Genomic DNA, 8,236 nt, shown 5'->3' with positions numbered 1-8,236 from the left:
GATAATTTTTTACAACATTATCCCTTGCACTCAGTTCTGTTTTGATTTTTCCCCTCCCTCCCTCCATCCCCTCCTCCAAATGGCAAGCAGTCCTTTACATGTTAAATAGGTTACAATATATCCTAGATACAATATATCTGTGTAGAACCGGACAGTTCTCTTGTTGCACAGGGAGAATTTGATTCAGAAGGTATAAATAACCTGGGAAGAAAAACAAAAATGCAAACAGTTTATATTCATTTCCCAGTGTTCTTTCTTTGGGTGTAGCTGCTTCTGTCCATCCTTGATCAATTGAAACTGAATTAGCTTTCTTTATTGAAGAGATCCACTTCCATCAAAATACATCCTCATACAGTACCATTGTTGAGGTATATAATGATCTCCTGGTTCTGCTCATCTCACTTAGCATCAGTCCATGTAGGTCTCTCCAAGCCTCTCTGTATTCATCCTGCTGGTCATTCCTTACAGAACAATAATATTCCGTAATGTTCATATACCACAATTTACTCAACCATTCTCCAATTGATGGGCATCCATTCATTTTCCAGCTTCTAGCCACCACAAACAGGGCTGCCACAAACATTTTGGCACATACAGGTCCCTTTCCCTTCTTTAGTATCTCTTTGGGGTATAAGCCCAGTAGAAACCCTGCTGGATCAAAGAGTATGCACAGCTTGATAACTTTTTGCATACATATGTTTTGAAAATAAAAAGCTTTAATAAAAAAAAGAAGAAACAAGATTTTCTATCAAGGAAAAATATAACATTCATGCTTAGCAAATTGTTGTTGTGTGTCTTTTGTTTTCTAAGAGAATCAATAGCTTCCTAGGGTGATGTCTTGATTTGTCCTTGGATTTAAGTGAACCAGAGTCGCATAAAGTCATCGGCTCACCTTTTCTTCCTGAGCCACTGAAATCCAGTGAATTAAGACAACAGGGGTGCAGTGGATGACCTCTGTGTTTTTGATATGTGAGCAAGATCTAATTGCTCTACAGTGCCTGCTTCATGGCCTTTGGAACAAGTCGCCCTCATCTGCTATTTTATGGGGTGAAGTCTTTAAATATTTAACTCCTCAACTAGTTTGAGACTTGTTGGTTACCCTCAACCTGTTGAGTTAGTTTTACTGGGGTGTGGATGTTACAGATTCTTGGAGCCACAGGTAAGAGTTGGGTGCATCAGGTGGATGCCAAAAATGGATAAACAGCTGGGATTTTTAGTCCTCCCACCAGAGGTGCTAGACTTCCTGAACACCTCATACACAGTTAGCAAATGGTAATGCATCGTGGAAAGTCCTGACAAGAATTTTGCTTCTGATTAATCATATTTCTGTCTCGTGTCCTCCCCTCTCCCCATTTATGAGGTCAGGAACCATGTCTAGTAAAGAGCTTTCATTGCCTTTGCGGACCTGCTCCTTCCTCTGCATGTGTTGAATGCCATGGGATCCAACTACAGATTTCCCAGACGCTGGGAAAAATTGGAGCTAAAAGTCCAGTTGTTCCTTTCACTGGCCACAAGGTGGTGTATGTCATTCATCAATGGGGTTTACCCAACATCTCAGGGAAACAACTGCCTTGGCTATTTTGGAGAACTATTCTACAATAGGAGTGGGAACCATCCGGTCTGTGGTCTATATAAAACCCCCGAAATCCTTTGCCAAGGCAACCGCAAGCAATGATGAGCTGAAAGCTCGGGACAACAATCTCCCACTGCTCGAGTTCTAGAAGTTGATCATTTTGCATGGCCCGAGAATAATGTTATAAATATCCAGATGACCCTTGGCAGAAAAAATGGTTTCCCATTTGTTGTAGAAGAGCAAGAGTTGTGCACTTTACATTTTTAGAAGTGAGTGATGGGATCCGATTGCCTTATGCTTTCCTTCCAGGAGCCTCTGATTCATTCATTAAATCATACAATTGTAGACCACCAGTGCTAGAGACCATAGAACATAGTTATGTCCAATCAATCAACTAATGGACACTCATTTCTTAAATTTTTACTATATGTCAGATCCCACGATAATTCACTGGTCATCCAAAGAAAAAGTAGAATCAGTCCTTATTCTTAAGGAGCTTACAGAGCGGGAGGCGAAATATAAATAAATAGAAATATGTAAGACACACATAGAGTAGATGGAACCTTTCAGGGGAAGGCACTAAAGCAGAGAGAACTTCAAAAGGTGGAATATGAACTGAATCTAGAAGGAAGCTAGAGAGTGTCCGAGTCAGAGGGGAGGAGGGAGAGCGTTCCAGAAATGAGAAAATGGCCAGTCTAAAGACATGGAGGTTGGAGAGGAAGCCAGGAGAGATATAAAAGCAGAGACTATCAAGTAGAATAAATCCAACCTCTCTTCCATACTATAGCCCTTATATAATGGGTATTTTGTTCAATGGGATTTGAACAAAAATCTCTTAGGGTTCTCTCTAAGCCTTTGAAACATACTGCCTCATGTCTAGACCCCACATCCTTCCATTATCCCTTTCCAGAAAAGTCTGCCTTTCTATGTTTGAAACTTCCACTCTCTCAACCAAGTCTAAACTATGATCTTCGGGTACATGGAGAAAGGGAAGGCTCCCAGGAATGTGAAAGGGCAATCTTATTGTCCTTTGACCTGGGAGATTGGATGGGGGAAGAAGTCACAGTTTAAGAAGGATATTGATGAATTGGATGGTAGCCTGACTGGTTGTTTGACTTCATGTCACATGATGATCACTCAAAGGAAGTGGGAATGTTTAACCTGGAGAAGAAACCTCCCCTTGGAGGTGGAGAGATATTCTACTTGTCTTGAGATATAGAACATTGTACTGGCAAAAGAGATCAAGTTCCTTCTGTTTGGCTCCTATCCAATATACTGGCTTTTATAAGCGAGTCAGGAGAGGCGATCGGTTTAAATTAAAAGCATTGAATCAAATAGTACAGTAAGAAAAATCACAAGAAAATCATAACCTTTTTATGTGTGTGTGGTTGATTCATGCTAATCTAGTGATCCCTGAGGATTTTTTAGATTACACTTGTGAAATGCTTAAAATAAAAGTAACATATTGAAATGCCATTCTCAAAATATTAAAATATTTTATTATATACATGGAATATTAAAATATTTTATTATATAAATATCTCAAAATATTAAAAAGGCAAATCCAAAGACCCAGGTTAAGAACATCTAAAATGGAAGATTTCCTTTTTTCTCTAATCCACATATATCATGAGTAGAAAGAATGGGAGCCCATGAGGATTATCTATTAGAGACACATATTTAGGGGAACAAAGGTAGTCTGGAGGAATGTCTCATAGCTCCAAAACTGCAGGACTATTGTGGAATTCTGGTGATATAATTGGGCTGCTCTCACTGGACATACTCCCTACTAGAAATAATTAGTTCTACAGTGGCCCAAGGACTAGACCTGTCAAGAAGTCCCATGTTCTAATTCTGCCTTTACAAGCTGTGTGACCCTCAGCAAGTCATTTAACTCCATGTCTGCCTCAGTTTCCTCAAGGTAATATGGAGATAAAAATAACATGTCCCAGGTTCTTGTAGAGAGAGGGCAAATCTAGTGATCTCTTCTCCCTGGGAATGGCTTTTTCTGGCACATGAATTGTCTTCCAAAGTTTCTTTTATGTTTGATTTTAGCTACTCATTAATTTTTCTTTTAAGCCTACTTATTGTCCCCTCTTTAGTTAAGGTGTGCATGTGTTTAGGAAGGACTCTAAAGAACAAAATAGTAGGGGGGAGGGAATACTTTGTGAGTATCAAGTGAGGAAAAATAATTCCCCTTAGAACTCAACTCCACCTTATATAAAATAAATATCCACCCCATGAGCTTTGTGGTTGTTTACTTTGTGGCCCATGGGTTATATTTATCCCTCCCAGTCACAGCCACCTCCCCTCCCTTTTTTGGAAGATACATCTCGTGATCACATCTTGTCCCTGGATGGGCTGCAGACAGAACTGGGAGATAAGCAGAAGGATGTTGGCAAAGGAATGAAAAAGAGATTTCTATTCCTGCTGGGGACTTAAATCTTTCCAGAAGTACACACACACTCTCTCTCTCTCTTTTTCTCTCCTTTCTCCTCTCTCTCTCCTCTCTCTCTCTCTCTCTCTCTCTCTCTCTCTCTCTCTCTCTCTCTCTCCTCTCTCTCTCTCTCCTCCTCTCTCTCTCTGTCTCTCTCTCTCTGTCTCTCTCTCTCTGTCTCTCTCTCTCTCTGTCTCTCTCTCTCTGTCTCTCTCTCTCTCTCTCTCTCTCTCTCTTTCTCTCTCTGTCTCTGTCTCTCTCTCTGTCTCTCTCTCTCTCTCTGTCTCTCTCTCTCTGTCTCTCTCTCTCTCTCTGTCTCTCTCTGTCTCTCTCTCTCTTTCTCTCTCTCTCTCTCTCTCTCTCTCTCTCTCTGTCTCTCTCTCTCTCTCCCCCCCAAGATTCAAGATGAGACAAACCTTGGCATCCCAAAGCTAGGAGTGATAGAGGATGAGTTGGGAAGGGAGAGGGAGAGATCGTAAAGAGACAAATTTTGACTTGATCAAATAGCTTACATTTTTAAAGCAACTACGTGTTCCAGGTACCATACATTACTAAGAGTAATAAAGAAAGACAAAAACAGGGTCTCTGAACTTAAGGAGTCCACATTTTAATTGTGGGGGAGACAACGTATATAGAGCCAGGCATGATATACAGGTTATATATGGTATAGCTGGGTCTGAGGACACTAATAGTGGAGGCTGGCGGGGCAGCAAGTGCCTGCAGAAGATGGCTGTGTTGGAGTTGAGCTAGAAGGATGTCAGTCAGTCATAAACACTAATTATGCACTTACTGTGTACTAAGCACTGGAGTTACTGGAAAGGGGAATTTTGAAGCTAGATCCTAAGGCTAAAGGGTGAATTCCCTTTTTTCTTCAATTTATAATATTTAGATGGGAGAGAGAGTGTGGATTAATTAAAATTAGCTAATGTTAATGTTAAAATTAGCTAAAATACAGCTAATGTTAGTTAATGAATTTTAGTCACGAAGACCAGCCTTCTTTTCCCATCTAGAGTGGTGATCTTTGTTTTGCCATCATGACAGCTTTTTTTTTTTTTTTTCAGTGCTAAGTTTTTTTAAAGTACTTAAAATGTCACTGATTTACCAAAATGTAACTTCCCTGAATCACCGAGCTGAAGAGTTGGAAAGGACCATGTAGGTCTTCCCCTACATGAAGGAATCCCAACTGTAACATCTCCAGGAAGGAAGTGGTTGGGAAACCTCTCCAAGAAATCCAGAGGGAGGAAGTCCCCATCTCCCGAGGCAGCCTGTTTGGACATCTCCACTTTGTTACAAAACCTTTTCTGATATCAAGGCTAAATCAGTCTGTTTGTGGTGTCCACCAAGTACTGAGTGTTCTGTCCTCTGTGACCAAAAGCCTCATCCACAAATTGCCTTTCAAATATTTGAGTGTAACCTCTCAAAGAAATATCTCTTATATCAACCGACGTCCAACGAAGGATGAAGAAATGAAAAGAGCTCCAGATCTGGGGTTCCTCTCTGACTCTGTCCCTAGCTATGTGATTGGGCAAGTCCTTTCCCCTCTCCAAATCTTATTCTCTCCATCTGTAAAATAAGAGGGTTGGACCAGATGTCCTCTGAGGTTGCTTCTAGGGGAATCAAGTCAGGAAGACTTTATTAAGGGGTCCCTCCGTGCCAGGCACTGAGCTAAAGCCTGGGCATGCAAAGAAAGCGACAAAAATCGCAGCAATGGCCTGGCCCTCGAGGGGGCTCACATTCTGTGGGGGAGATGACCTGGGCAGAGTTGTCCCAGGATCTCCAAAAGGAAGCATTTCTCGGGGAAATGAGGCCCCAGGAAAGCTTCACCAGGATGTACAAAACAGCCAAGAGGAACAGCTGAGCTAACTGTGGGGTTTGGAGGGAGCCAAGAGCCGGACGGGTAAAGTTTGCTCGGTTTATTGAACGGGTGTCATCCCTGACATACATCAGAGAGCAGCAGCCTGAGACAAAAGCAACTTCCTCCTTCTCATGGGGGTTGCTGTTTGCACTTGACCTCAGGGCGTTCCGAGTGGGCTCGCCCTGGCACTGCAGAGTGGAGGGCCAGGGCATGGAGCCAGGTCCTTTGGGACTCACTTTGTTTCAGGTGGAGAGAAAGAGCCTGACACAAGTGAGTCACCGGGAGAGAGGGGCCTTGGATGCTGCCTCCCTCAACCTGACACCAGGGATCTATCATAATCACTGTCCCTGCTCTAGCTTGCTGGCACCTTCAGGTTTCCCTGGAGCTTTCCTCCTAGCCATCCTGGCAGAGAGAAAGCCCCCTTTCTGCAGATGAGGAAAACGAGAGCAGAGATTGTTTCACCTGACTGGCCAAGAAGGGGGAGAGCTTCCCAGCTCACTGGGGCTCCCTATCTGTCTTCCCACAGCCCTAATGCTGGCCCCTCTGTCCCCCTCCCCAGATTTTCCTAGCTACACATAAGTGCTTTATGTCTAAGACAGTTCCACTTCAAGGCTTAACCCTTATGAGCAACAATAACCAAATGGAACTCAATCCCTCAATAATTAACACAGTCCCATCTCATCAACCCTCAATTGCAGTGATTCTGAACCCTTGGCTGTTAGTACTCAAACCTATTCTCTATCCTTTTTGGGATAGATTCCCAAGTCCCAAGGGACTTGGTTCCCCTAGAAGCAACCTCCGAGGACATCTAGTCCAACCCTCTTATTTTACAGATGGAGAGAATAAGATTTGGAGAGGGGAAAGGACTTGCCCAATCACATAGCTAGGGACAGAGTCAGAGAGATATCTCTATCCCAGTCTGCCCCTGGTTCCACGCTAAACCTATCTACTCATTTCAATATCAAACTAACTGTCATTTTCTGTCTTTTCCTTCTCCACTGAGACTTACCAATTCCTGCTGTGGTCCTTTCATTCTTCACCCACTCATCGATCATGGCAGGGGAGTTGAAATGCTCTTTGCTCTCCACTTCCACTTGCAGTATCAAGATCTAACTGTTATTTATCAATTTCCAGGGCACTCTCCTCTCAATAAATTCACAGTTTTTCCTTGCCCCAATTCCTGCCTTTTTACTAGAAAACTTCCACATGCAAAGTGATACTCCGTCAACCACTCCAACCTCTCAACTCATTCCCTTCCTCATTTCCTGTGACCCAATTTTCCACCCCATCACTCTAAACCAGAGATACTCATGCCCTTGATCTGATGTCTCTCACCTTGGACACTATTTTATGTGATCAGAACCCACTATCTCACTTTCTTTCAACCTCAGACTCTGTTTTTTGTCATCATGTGTCCTGTCTCCCCCCCCTCCCCCATTTCTTCCCTGTACCACATCTGTTACACTGGTGTCTGACCCTGAAAGCAACTGGACAAAAGTTGCCAACAAATAGATTTAGACTCTATGAAAAGGAAAAATTCTGTTTCTTCAGAAAAAATTGAAAGGTTGAACTAATCTCTCCCAGCTATGGTCCTGCTGCACCCAGAACTCATTCCAAAAAGCTTCCTGTGATGGAGCCTAGCTGATGCACAATTTTCTCACCTGTAAATTGAACTGCTTGGATGCTGGCTTTTTCTGCTCTTGGAACAGTATTTGCCATGAAGAATGGCAGGATACTCAACACTTAAGATGGAGAGTGAGGAGGGAAATGAAGCATGTGCAGTTTCTTTTTGATAAGAGCAGCTTTTTAAAAAAAGTTCTTTGCAAGTTCAAAGTCTGCTGTACTTTCAGATTAATGAACGTATATAATAGACAAGTTTTGTTTATTTCATGAATAGAATGCTTACCATATTATGGTGATTTAAGGAAAAAAACATGTTAACCAAAATTATTTATACATTACATAGTATCCCAAATATTAGGACACACCCTTGAGCATCATTGGACTGGATTGTTTTTAAGATCATCCTACCCAGGTAGTGCCCCATTGAAAGTGCCCCAGTACAGTGTTTTTTAAGCCAATTCACTATACTGCTTTTCAAAAGATCATTAGAACCACTAAGATATCTGAGTCTTCTTGCTTTTTCAAAATACTGGCAAGACATTGGAGATCCATGCGTTACCTTGCTCTAAACCACCTTTGCTTTTCAGAATAATTCTTTACTTTGCCAAAGAATTCCATTCAAAGCTTAAGCTCCCTAGTGAATTAAAATGTATTGATTGATGCCTATTGTTTTCATGCCACCTTCATTTTTATATGACTATATTTAGTTTTGATTTCTTCATCTGAAAACTGCCTGTTTATATCCTTT

Source organism: Antechinus flavipes, chromosome 2 (genome assembly GCF_016432865.1).
Source record: "Antechinus flavipes isolate AdamAnt ecotype Samford, QLD, Australia chromosome 2, AdamAnt_v2, whole genome shotgun sequence".
Lineage (NCBI taxonomy): Eukaryota > Metazoa > Chordata > Mammalia > Dasyuromorphia > Dasyuridae > Antechinus > Antechinus flavipes.
This window is presented reverse-complemented; position numbering follows the sequence as displayed.